The sequence below is a fragment of the Hylobates moloch genome, unplaced genomic scaffold (genome assembly GCF_009828535.3).
Source record: "Hylobates moloch isolate HMO894 unplaced genomic scaffold, HMol_V3 SCAFFOLD_5, whole genome shotgun sequence".
NCBI classification, from domain to species: Eukaryota; Metazoa; Chordata; class Mammalia; order Primates; family Hylobatidae; genus Hylobates; species Hylobates moloch.
The window spans coordinates 57629342-57642180 of NW_026652280.1; the positions used below are offsets into that span (position 1 = coordinate 57629342).

The 12839-nt window shown below is 44.3% G+C and overlaps 1 long non-coding RNA gene and 1 other non-coding gene across 2 annotated transcripts in view; both read right to left on the reverse strand.

The window, feature by feature from the left end:
* Positions 1-834: 834 nt before the first annotated feature.
* Positions 835-898, reverse strand: LOC116470025 (U7 small nuclear RNA). The gene has a single exon (XR_004248462.1). It is a non-coding gene; the product is annotated as a U7 small nuclear RNA (small nuclear RNA).
* A 3450-nt stretch (positions 899-4348) lies between these two features.
* LOC131383600 (uncharacterized) overlaps positions 4349-12839 on the reverse strand; it is a 123847-nt gene continuing 115356 nt past the window's right edge. Inside the window, exon 3 of the long non-coding RNA XR_009213748.1 lies at positions 4349-4460. This is a non-coding gene — a long non-coding RNA (uncharacterized LOC131383600). The remainder of the gene's footprint in view (positions 4461-12839) is intronic.

Sequence of the window (12839 nt, forward strand, 5' to 3'; positions counted from 1 at the left end):
CCCATTTTGCTCTTTGCAATGTATGTGACAGATGACATGGCTCTGTGAAGTTTTCAAAGGCTTTTGGCTGAAAGCAACACCATTTTAACCAGCAAGAGGATAGAGACATGCCCAGCAATGGCAGGCTCATTGAATATGCAAGCAAAGAAGGAGACTTCAGCCTGGGTTGGAGTCCTTTCATGGATGGCAGGATGCAGATTAAGTGGCAGATTAAGTGAGGAGGAGAAAGGTTTATCTCAGCCAGTGCAGGAATGCAGGGTCGGGAAGAGACTGGGGACTGGAGACAGCTCCAAAAACTGCATTGAGGGGTTTATTTTTGGGTGCAGTGAGAAATAAGTATGCCGAGTCAGAAGGAAGAACCCCCTGCAGGGCCTCAAGGTCACTCACGTTTCTCTAACTGAGGATGGGCATCCCTGAAGAGGTGCATTTGGAAGACTGGACCACACAGGACCATCTGCAGAACCCATCGCAGAGGAGCCGGATCAGCCTGGGAGATGGAACTTGATGGACAGCGGAAAGGAAGAGTCAATCTTAGAGATATTTGGAAGAAGCCGAAGATAGAATGTGTGACAGGCAGGATGTTGGAGCCAGTGGCAAGAGAACAGGGGAAGCTGCCCTAGCTGCCCTGACTATCCTGAGAGATATGAGGCAGGATAAACAAAACCAAGATAGATGGGAAGGGACAACCATAAGCAGAAGCGGCACTTCATCGGAGGCTACTGAACTCAGAGCTGGGTGTCCTCTGAGCAGTCAGAATTCCTAGGCCCTTCTTTCTCTTTTATTTTTTAAATCTTTCTTTTTTATGTATGTATTTATTTATTTATTTTGCCGGCGGGGGGCACTTTCCAATAAAAAGCAGAAAGCCTGCTAGACAAATTCGAGAAGAGCGGTAACACTCAAGACCTCCTTATCTGCGGCCTTAGCATCTCCTTTTCTCCGCGTTCTCAATTTGGCTTCATTTTGCCCCAGATTCTTCCCCAATCCAGTCTTTCCTCCTCTTCAAATGATGGCTGACTCATCTTTGAGGAAGAGATGCTACTACAGGATGAAAGATAGAACCAGTGAGACTTTTTTCTTAATATGGAGACCATAGTCTTGGACACCATCAGTAAGCTCATCTTGGAGAGTTTTGATTATCCTTCTCCAAAAGAACACCCTCAGAGCACACCAGGTTTTTATACAGGGGTAATCCAAATAGAAAGATAGACAGGGGCATTGTTCTAAAGAAGGAAAGAGGGAAAAAGAACGTTCAGGAAGGAACGTAGGGGTTGATGGCAAGCAAGGAGAGATAATACTTTAGGCCTGGCACAGACCTCAGAAAGGGTTTCTGTTTGTTGACCAGGCACGGTGGTGAAGCCTGTAATCCCAGCACTTTGGGAGGCCAAGGCGGGAGGATCACTTGAGGTTAGGAGTTCAAGACTAGCCTGGCCAATATGGTGAAACCCCCTCTCTACTAAAAATACAAAAAATTAGCCGAGAGTGGTGGCGTGTGCCTGTAATCCCAATTATTCAGGAGGCTGAGGCAGGAGAAACACTTGAACCCAGGAGGCAGAGGTTGCAGTGAGCTGAGATTGTGCCACTGCCCTGCAGCCTGGGTGACAGAGTGAGACTCCACCTTAAAAAAAATTAGAAAGAGACAGGCACGGTGGCTCAGGCCTGTAATCTCAGCACTTTGGGCAGATCATGAGGTCAAGAGATCGAGACCATCCTGGCTAATACGGTGAAATCCCATCTCTACTAAAAATACAAAACAATTAGCTGGGCCTGGTGGCGGGCACCTGTAGTCCCAGCTACTTGGGAGGCTGAGGCAGGAGAATGGCGTGAACCCGAGAGGCGGAGCTTGCAGTGAGCCAAGATCGCAGCCACTGCAATCCAGCTTGGGCAACAGAGCAAGACTCCGTCTCAAAAAAAAAAATTAAAAAATTAGAAAGAAAAGAAAGGGTTTCTGTCTGCAAAGTCCTTTCACTGGATGGGGAGGGAGGTTAGGAAAAATGGATACCAGCCACCTGGTAGTGGCTGATCCAATGAAGGAGCAGAGTAAGTGAGTGAGTGAGTGGTTTCAACACCAACATTTATGTAGTGATTAAGGCATACTCTGTGCCAAGCACTGTGCTAGGATGGGGGGCACCTTTCAAGAAAAAGTAAACACAGCCCCCATGCAGTGGGGACCCACAGTTCATACAAAGACAAATAATCAGCATGTGAACTCTCTCAACAAAGTACAGTAACAAGGGACTGATTCTTCCTGGAGGAGGTGAGAAAACTCCATGGATGAGGAGGCAGTTGATCAGGATCAAGGAGGGTAAAAACACAGATATGCACACATACACACACACACACACACAGCTGTGTACACACACAGTAAAGAGGAATGCAGAACCCACCAAATCAAGGGTCATTGGAAGAACATTGCTGATCCATACCAAAGCAGGGACATATGATGGTGTCCAGGGTGCTCTTATGAACTCAGGAAAGTTCTGAGGGGCTGGCACACAGGGTGTGAGGGGAGAAAGCTGGGAGGAGACTGGACTTCCTGTGATGCTGTTAACTGACAAGGGGCCCGTGGGTGGGTCAAGAAGATGGTGGCAAAACCATGAATTCTGTTTTGGACAAGCTTTTCTCTCACTGCCGGTCTCCTTATCCTCCTCTCGCAGCAGCCTAAACGACCCCCCAAAGCCTTGTCACTTGATCTATCTCATGTTCCAAGAGCAAAATGGACAACCGAGCATGAAACAGGTTTACTTTCATGTAAGCGTTTCAGATGTCAGCATTTTTTTGGTTTTGTTTTGATTTGCTTTCTTGAAATGGAGTCTTGCACTGTTGCCCAGGCTGGAGTGCAGTGGTGCCATCTAGGTTCACTGCAATCTCCACCTCCCAGGTTCAAGAGATTCTCGTGCCTTAGCCTCCCAAGTAGCTGGGATCACAGGTGTGCGCCACCACATCTGGCTAATTTTTGTATTTTTAGTAGGGACAGCGTTTCACCATGTTGGCCAGTCTGGTCTCAAACTCATGACCTCAGGCGATCCACCCACCTCATCCTCCTAAAGTGCGGGATTACAGACATGAGCCACCACGCCCGGCCAGATGCCGACATTTTAATTTACAGTCATTCTTCACTTTGGAAAGCAACTCCCAGGTGGTCAGCATTCAGTATTGTCCTAAAATGTGGTACTCCTGATCGCCAGTTTAAAATTATTAAGAGATTCTGACAAAGGAACATCACATTTTAATATATGCAAGAATGTTGGCACGTGATGGGAGATATTCCCGTCTATCTTTATGCTTATGAAATGAATGCCTGTACGGACTTCACGCCAGGCCCTGTGTGAAAGGCCGCAACAAGCTAAACAGAGTTCCTGCCCTCAAGTGCTTCATAGTCTAGCGAGGAAGGCAGGTGTGTAAACAAATTGTTATAATGAGATTGCCATCATATAGGAGAAAAAGCCGGACATAAAATAAGAGCTCTTTATTGCTAAAGTACAAAGGGCAAAGGGGCATGTGGCCCAAGCCAACACAGGGACCTGGTGCCAAGTCGGAGAGTCTGATCTTTATCTAGAAGGTAATGTTGAGCCACTAGTTTTGAAGCTAAGGAGTGACATTATCAAGACCGCATTCTGGAAAGATCTATTTGGCAGCTGTGCTGATGATAGCTTAGTTAAAGAAGATTTGGGAAATAGTAGACCAGCCAAAAGGACATTTCAAACATCTAGATCTGGGGTGTCCAATCTTTTGGCTTCCCTGGATCACAATGGAAGAAGAATTGTCTTGGGTCACACATAAAATACACTAACACTAGAGATAGTTGATAAGCTTTTAAAAAAATCGCAAAATAATCTCTCTCTCTCTCTCTCTTTTTTGAGATGGAGTCTCTGTCACCTAGGCTGGAACACAGTGGTGTGATCTTGGCTCACTGCAACCTCCACCTCCCAGTTCAAGTGATTCTCATGCCTCAACCTCCCAAGTAGCTGAGATTACAGGCGCATGCCACTATGCCTGGCTAACTTATAATGTTTTAAGAAAGTTTGCGAATTTGTGTTGGGCCGCATTCAAAACTGTCCTGAGCTGCATGTGGCCCTCAGGCTGCAGGTTGGACAAGCTTTATCTAGATCTACCTTTATCATAGATGTTGACATTCTGAACCAAAGGGGTGCCAGGAGGGGACAGAAAGCAAAGCACAAATCTAGGAGCTATTTGCAAGCTAGAATCAACGGAGCTTAGGGACTGATCTGATACTGGAGATGCAGGAGAGCGGCATGTTGAGATACTTCTCTGGCTCCTGGCTTGGGTAACAGGGTGGTTGGTGAAATATTACCAAGAGAAGAGATCAAGACAAAAAGCAGTTTGAGGTGGGGAGATGAAGTGCAAGAAGGAGAAGAATGAATTCCAATTTGGATATGATGAATTTGAGAAGCTGAGAGTCCCATCAATGGAAGGCCTGGGAGGCAGCTGGATATTCAAGCCTGCAAGAAACAAAATTGGGGCCAGGAGGACTAAATTACTGCATGACCTTCAGCAAGTGTCTCAGCCTCAGAGTCTTTACCTAAAAAACGGAACAGCAGATTTGTGTATGACTCTAGGATGCACAGAAACTGGGGGGTATCGGGGAATGCCTACTCCTGAGGTTTCCCTCACATAAGAGAGCGTCCCAGGCCCACCAAAAGCTTCAGCCATATCTTTCACCAGAAAGAGCTGCAAATGCTTGTTCCAAGCCCCCAAAGCAGGACTGAAGATAACTCACCAAAGCAGTGCTCACTCAGCCCTGATGGTATCGCTGAATCTCAAAGTCAGCTCCTGCTCAGGCACCATCTTTAAAAAGCCAAACCATGAGACCCAGGCTTGGTGGGGGTCGTTCCTCTCAGCAGCCCGCAGTGGGCACCATTTAGACGAGGAATAGGGGTAGGCTCTCAAGACACCTTCTATGGAGCCAGAGCCTCTCAGCAGCCCCCTCCATGCCTCATCCCCTCCTGGCTAACACGGTGAAACCCTGTCTCTACTAAAAATACAAAAAATTAGCCAGGCGTGGTGGTGGGCGCCTGTAGTCCCACCTACTCGGGAGGCTGAGGCAGGAGAATGGTGTGAACCCGGGAGCGGAGCTTGCAGTGAGTGGAGATCGTGCCACTGCACTCCAGCCTGGGCGACAGAGACTCTGTCTCAAAAAAAAAAAAAAAAAAAAAAAGTATTGGAAGTTTTAAGATGCCTTTATGTTTCAAGTAACAGTATTAGAACAACTGAATATTCCTATGCCAAGAAATAAAACAAAATTAACTTTGACTTATACCTTCCATCATATAAAACAATTAACTTGGAAAGAATCACAAACCTAAATGTAAGTCTTAAAACTACAAAATTTCAAAAATAAAACACTGGGGAAAATCTCTGTGATCTTGGGATAGGCAAAAAATTCTAAGATAGAACACAAAAAGCACAAACTTTTTTTTTTTTTAGACAGGTTCTCACTCTGTCATCCAGGCTCTAGAGTGCAGTGGCGTAATCAGAATTCACTGCAGCCTCAATCTCCCAGGCTCACACAATTCTCTTACCTCAGCCTCCCAAGTAGCTGGGACTACAGATGTGAGCCACCATATCTGGCTAATTCTTTTTTTTTTTTTTTTTTGGAAATATGGGGCCTCATTATGTTGCCTAGGTTTGTCTCAAACTCTTGGGCTCAAGCAATCCTCCTGCCTCAGCTTTCCAAAGTGCTAGGATTACAGACATAAGCCACCATGCCCAGCCATATTTTTTAAAGTCCATAAATTGAACTTTACTAAAATTGAAAACATTTGCTCTCCTGAAGATGCACTTAAGAAAATAAAAAGTCAAGTCATAGACTGGGATAAAGTATTTGTAAAAGTTCACCTGATAAAGGATAATATCCAAAATCTATAAAGAATTCTCACACTTAGAAATTAGAAAGTAAAAAATGAACAAAAAGAAAATAAATCTGGCCAGTGAGGTGGCTCACACCTGTAATCCCAGCACTTTGGGAGGCTGAGGCGGGTGGATCACTTGAGGTCAGGAGTTCAAGACCAGCCTGGCCAGTGTGGTGAAACCCGGTCTCTAGTAAAAATATAAAAATTAGCCAGGCGTGGTGGCAGGTGCCTGTAATCCCAGCTACTTGGGAGGCTGAGGCAGGAGAATGGCTTGAACCTGGGAAGCGGAGGTTGCAGTGAGCCGAGATCGAGCCACTGCACTCCAGCCTGGGGGCCACAGCAAGACTCCATCTCAAAAAAAAAAAAAAGAAGAATTCTCAACTTAATAATAAGAAAACAAACAACTCGATTAAAAATGGGTAAGTATTTGAATAGACATTTCACCAAGGAAAAGATATGGATGTCAAATGAGCACATTAAAAGATGTTCAGCATCAGTAGTCAGTAGTCACTGCACACTTACATGGGTGACTAAACCAAAGAAAGAAAAGAAAATCAACCCTGTCAATATCGAGTGCTGGTAAGAATGCAAAGCACTGGAACTCTCACACATCAATGGTGGGAATGCAAAATGGCCCAGCCACTTTGAAAAATCATTTGTTATTTTCTTTTTTCTTTTTGTTGCTGTTGTTGATCATTTTTTTGCAGATTGATGCTCGTTTCTCTTTCCCATTGAGCACCCTTCTAGCTTCAACAGGGCAGAACTCTTCTCCAGATGTGTGTAACTTATGTCTGAATATCGGGGAGTAGCTGAAGGATACAGAATTTCTTCCAAATATCACATCTCTAGATTCTAGGAGCAAGCAGAAAGCCAGTAACCTCGCTCTGTTTGTTATAGGTGGAGGATCTTCCTGTGGTTCCCCTCATTTCCTGATGTGTGTTTTGGAATAGATTAAATATTCTCCCATTTTTTATTTTTATTTATTATTATTATTTTTGAGACAAAGTTTGGCTCTGTCGCCCAGGCGGGAGTGCAGTGGCATGATATTGGCTTATATATCTCAGCTCACTGCAACCTCCACCTCCCAGATTCAAGTGATTCTCCTGCCTCAGCCTCCCAAGCAGCTGGAATTACAGGCGGGTGCCAACGTACCCAGCTAATTTTTATATTTTTAGTAGAAACAGGGTTTCATCATGTTGGCCAGGTTGATCTTTAACCCTTGACCTCAGGTGATCAGCCCACCTCAGCCTCCCAAAGTGCTGGGATTACAGGTATGAGCCACCACGCCCAGCCTTCTCCTGTTGTTGTTGTTGTTGTTGTTGTTGTTCTTGTTGTTGTTGTTGTTTGAGAGGACCAGTGTGAAGACACTGGAGAAGATGGTTCTTCAACAAAAACCGATTAACTTTATGTAAAGTAAGTTATATTTCAATAAACTTGTCTTAAGAAAAATAACGCACCAAAAGAAAATCATTTTTATGGGATTTCTCTTTTCACTTCTAAGATAATGTGTTTATATACATTGTTCACCAAGCTGGCTCCATCATTTGGATCAGTCAGCTTTATGCTCTTCTTTGCATGACAGGATGGACAAAGTAAGAATGGAAGTCTGAGAGATGAACTCCACACAACCCTAATTAGAGTTCATTTTTCTTAGGTGTGTGCCTCACCTCAGTCAATCATTTTATCTCACACACACATACACACTCAACACACACCCCACAGAGGCTTTGCATCCACCAGCCCCTCGTGCACTGCTGTTGGAGATGTGAATGGGTATAGGCTCTGGTGGATGGGTAATTTGTATGAAAAGCACTACAAATGCTCAAATATACTTACCCAGAATTTTTTTTTAATAGAGTCTTGCTCTGTTGCCCAAGCTGGAGTGCAGTGGTGCAATGTTGGTTCACTGCAGCCTCCACTTCCCAGGTTCAAGCAATTCTCCTGCCTCAGCCTCCTGAGTAGCTGGGATTACAGGCACACAACACCATGCTTGGCTAATTTTCTGTATTTTTAGTAAGGACAGCGTTTCACAATGTTGCCCAGGCTGGTCTCAAACTCCTGACCTCAAGTGATTCATCCGCCTCGGCCTCCCAAAGTGCTGGGATTACAGGTGTGAGCCACCATGCTTGGCTTCACCCAGAAATTTAACTTTATTTTAGGGAACTAGCAAGTGCATAGGAAATAATAGTAAATATAGTAAAAAAAACTGTGATTTATAATGGCATCAAAGTGCCTAAACGCACAGACTCAAGCTAGACTGCCTGGTTTGGATCCAGCTCTACCACTTACTTGCTGGGTGCCCTTGAGGTAAGTTACCACACCTCTCTGTGCCAGTTTTGTTATCTGTGAAATGGAGACAATAATAGTACCTACATCCTAGATTTGTTAAGGAGTTAAATGAGATGCTTTATGTAAAGCAATCAGCACAGTTCCTGGCCCATAGTAAGGCTTTAAGAAATACTGGCTATTGTTATGGGTTGAATTGTGTCCCCTGCCCAAAAAACTCATATATTGAAGCCCTGTCCCCAGTACCTCAGAATGTGACTGTATTTGAAGACAGGGTGATTAAAGAGGTAATTCAGACTGGTCGCAGTGGCTCATGCCTGTTATCCCAGCATTTTGGGAGGCCGAGGCGGGTGGATCACCTGAGGTCAGGAGTTCAAGACCAGCCTGGCCAACATGATGAAACCCTGTCTCTACTACAAAAATTAGTCAGGCGTGGTGTTGGGCACCTGTAATCCCAGCTACTTGGGAGGCTGAGGTAGGAGAATCCCTTGAACCTGGGAGGCGGAAGTTGTAGTGAGCCAAGATTGAGCCACTCCAGCCTGGGAAACAAAGTAAGACTCCATCTCAAAAACAAAAAAGAGGTAATTCAGTCAAAATGAGGGCATTAAGGTGGGCTCAATCCAATATGACTGATGTCCTTATAAGAAGAAATCAGGACGCAGACAGGCACAGAGGGAAGACCATGTGAGGACACAGGAGAAGACAGCCATCTGTACGCCCAGGAGAGAGGCCTCGGGAGAAATGAAATCTGCTGACACCTTGATCTTGGACTTCCAGCATCTGGACTGTGAGGAAATAACTTTCTGTTAATTTCAGTCACCCAATCTGTGGTATTTTGTTATGGCAGCCCTAGCAAACCAATACAGCTATTAAATTACCAAATAGGGCAATTGGTTAAATAGATTTTGGTACAATCACAATGGAATACTATATACAGCCATTCAAAACAATGCTCCTGGTATGTATTTACTGATCCATAATGAATGAAATATCATTAGAGTGAGGAAAACAGGCTACCAATATGCATAGAATAACACCTTTTCGTTTATGTGTGTGTGTGCATGTGAAATGCGGAAAGCATGACTATCTGCGAGAAAGAGGATTATTTCAGATTTCTTTTTTTATTGTTCATTTTTATAGAGACAGGGTCTCACTATGTTGCCCAGGCTGGTTGCAAACTCCTGGACTGAAGTGATCCGCCTGCCTCTGCCTCCCAAAGGGCTGGGATTACAGGCGTGAGCCACCGCACCTAGCTGTGCAAGACATTTAGATTTGCCCCGAAGATTAATGACTTCACAAAGCGTTTGCCAGGAACTCTTCAAAGCTGGAAACAGAAGCCCTGGAGCATTAAATATAAATAAATACTTAGTCCATTGGTTTCTTCCTTGCTTTTCAAAAGGCAATTTACTTCCTGGATTATCATTACAGTAGTCTGTTCTCCGGAAACCAGGATTGTTCAAGTGCCACAGATCAGGGTTGGGGCAAAAGAAAAAAAAAAATCTCAAGATCACCCTGTTATACTTCCACTGTGCTTGCTGTTTCCTTGTGTTGAGGCTGTGTCTGGAAAAGCCAAGGCATAAGGCATTCTTGTTGTGCGTGTTCCCCCAAAGGCATGCGGGTTTGGGCTGCAGACCCGGATTCTTCTCTCTTTGAGATTTACTAATTCCATTTGGAGAAAAAGTTGTTTCATTACACTAAAAAGAAAGCAGTTGCACCAGTCACTAAGGTAGGGATTCACATCAACAAATATTTAATGAGCTTCTAGAATTTGCCAGAAACTGTATCAATGCTAGGGAAAGGCCAGGCCCAGTGACTCACGCCTGTAATCCCAGCACTTTAGGAGGCTGAGGTGGGACCACCACTTGAGCCCAGCAGTTTGAAGCCAGCCTGGGCAACATAGCAAGATCCTGTCTCTACAAAAGAAAATACTAGCCAGGCATGGTGGTGCATGCCTGTAGTCCCAGCTACTTGGGAGGATCGCTTGAGCCCAGGAGGTCGAGGCTGCAGTGAGCCATGTTTATGCCACTGCACTCCAGCCTGGGCAACAGAGTGAGACCCTGTCAAAAAAAAAAAAAAAAAAAAAAGCTAGGGAGAATACCAAAATAACTTAAGACCTGGTGCCACTGTCAACAAATTTGCAATCTATTGTGCAGACAAACGTGTAAACAACAATACAAGATAAAGGAAATAGCTGTCTCAGCAGTGTGGGTTTTTAACTGAGGCCACGGTATGGGCCCCTGTTCTGTGACCAGCAAATATTATAGGCAAAGTGTGCATGTGCAGGCCTGGAGCTCTGCCTGGAGGTGGGGGCACATGTGTTTTCCAGTTCTCAAAGGGTGGTGGCACCCACAGGCAAGAGACTACAGAAATAGGTTGGGAGACATATTCTAATCACTTCCATTTCCCCAGCAGCATCTTGCAAGTGAAGTGAAGAATCCTGCGGCAGGAGCGTAAGGGCTGGGGGCCAGTGGGGCATTGTTCGATTCCATCTGAAACGGGTTCTTCCACTTCTTTTTCAGTTTCCTCACATTATCCCTTTCTACTTCCCCAGAGCGTTAGGTCTCAAGCTCCCGGCAAAGTGCCTGTGTTCATGTTGAAAGACTTTGGGGGCTTTTTGAAAAGTGTTTCAGACTCCCCTGGCAACATGACTGCAGCTGGGAACAGGCTCATTTGCCTATCCTGGATTTGGTATTTCTCATGGAATTTTGACCAATAAGAAAAACATATTCCCAGAATCACAGAAGTTTGTCCGCAATTTTAAGGTGGTTTTTCTTACCCCAAAAAGTACTGTTGAAAACTCTAAGTAGACTTTAGGAAGTGATACTGGAATTACCCTAACCACTTGAGAGGTCCATTCTCCCAATCCTAAACGGCAAATGTTGGTGACAGATTCATGTTATGATCCAATTGGCTAAGACAGGAGGCACATCACAGCCCAGGAATATTCACTGGGGGCTATGAGTACAAAGGAAAACTCCTGACCTTCAAAGTGTGGCAAAAACTGGTCTTCCCATCTCATTAACTCTATTTTCATTCTCCTTTCAGCTTTTCTTGGAGATTTTCCACGCTATTTCATCTACCAAGAATGCTTTTTCTCTTTTTTCAGCCAACCTGTAATCTGTTCTTCCTTCAAAATCTGACTCATAATGGTCACTCAGCAAACACCTAAATCACGCCTACCCGCCTCCGATCACTCCCTTACTTAACATTCCTTGAAGGCTCACTCACTCCAAATTCACCACAGGTAGTGATTCACACATGTCATTCATTCAAAACACATTTATTTAGCACATATCATGTGCTATGCACTGAAGCAAGAAATTTTATTTAAATTCTACCCCAGTCTTGTTATGACTGTTTGACAGATGAGAAAACTGAAACTCACAAAGGGCAGAAAAAGTGTCTATTTAATGAACTCCTAGAATTTGCCAGAAGCTGTGTCAAAGCTAGGGTAGAAAAATTGTCTAAAGTTCAGACTCTGAAACCCACCCAAATCTAGTTGTAAATGTCAGCAACTGTACAGCAATTATTAGATGCTGCGCTGGTTAAGTGCTTCATCTGTATTCCTTTAATCTTTATAAGAATCCTATGAGAGAGGTACTGTTATTATCCCCATTTTATAGACAAATAAACTAAGGAGGAGAGATTAAATGGACAAGGTCACACAGCTAATACCAGGAGAGCTGTGATTTAAACCCAGGCTGTCTGGCTTCAGAGTTTATGCTCTTAGCCACTGCTGCCTTTGAAGATACAATTTCAAAGTTCATCCTTATTCCTCTGAAGCACAGTACTAATTTTCACTCCATTTGTTGCTTGTCAGTTAATAAAGTCCTTTTAACGCATGTTTGCTTTGTCTCCCCAAAAAAATCACAAGTCTGTTCATTGATTCATTCCTTTAACAAGCAATATTAAAAGTCCACAGTTGTCCAGAGCTTCGGGAGCGGGTGTGGGGTGTGGGGGTCACGTGCTGTGCCAACTATTTCCTTAAGGTTTATACCACTCCTCTACATGCTAGGACCTCCCACAAAACTCAGCAGAGTCTGAGCAACAGCAGGCCCTTAGAAAATGTTGTAATTGGGACAGCCATGGTGGCTCACGCCTATAATCCCAGCACTTTGGGAGGCTGAGGTGGGAGGATCATCTGAGGTCAGGAGTTCGAGAACAGCCTGGCCAACACAGTGAAACCTCATCTCTACAAAAATACAAAAATTAGCCAGGCATGATGATGGGTGCCTGTAATCCCAGCTACTGGGGAGGCTGAGGTGGGGGAATCGCTTGAACTCAGGAGGCAGAGGTTGCAGTGAGCCGAGATCGTGCCATTGCACTCCAGCCTGGGCAACAGAGAGAGACTCTGTCTCAAAAACAAATAAATAAATAAATAAATAAATAAATAAATAAATAAATAAATAATGCATTTGCTATTCCAAGACCAAAGAGAGTCTAATTCAGCTCCCCTTGGAGAAATTACATTTTTTTCTTGATGGATTTCTGCTACTAAACCACAATTTTCATTTTGTCTCTCTAGGGAAAAAAACAAAAGGTCTCCATATTTTGAACCATATTAGTCCAAGCTTCCATGCCAGAGAACTAGAACTTCCACAGTTGGACAACTGTACTCATGCAGCCTCATCTTCTAGAACCCCTCGATATGGACCATGAGGTTGTTCATTCATTTGTTTATTC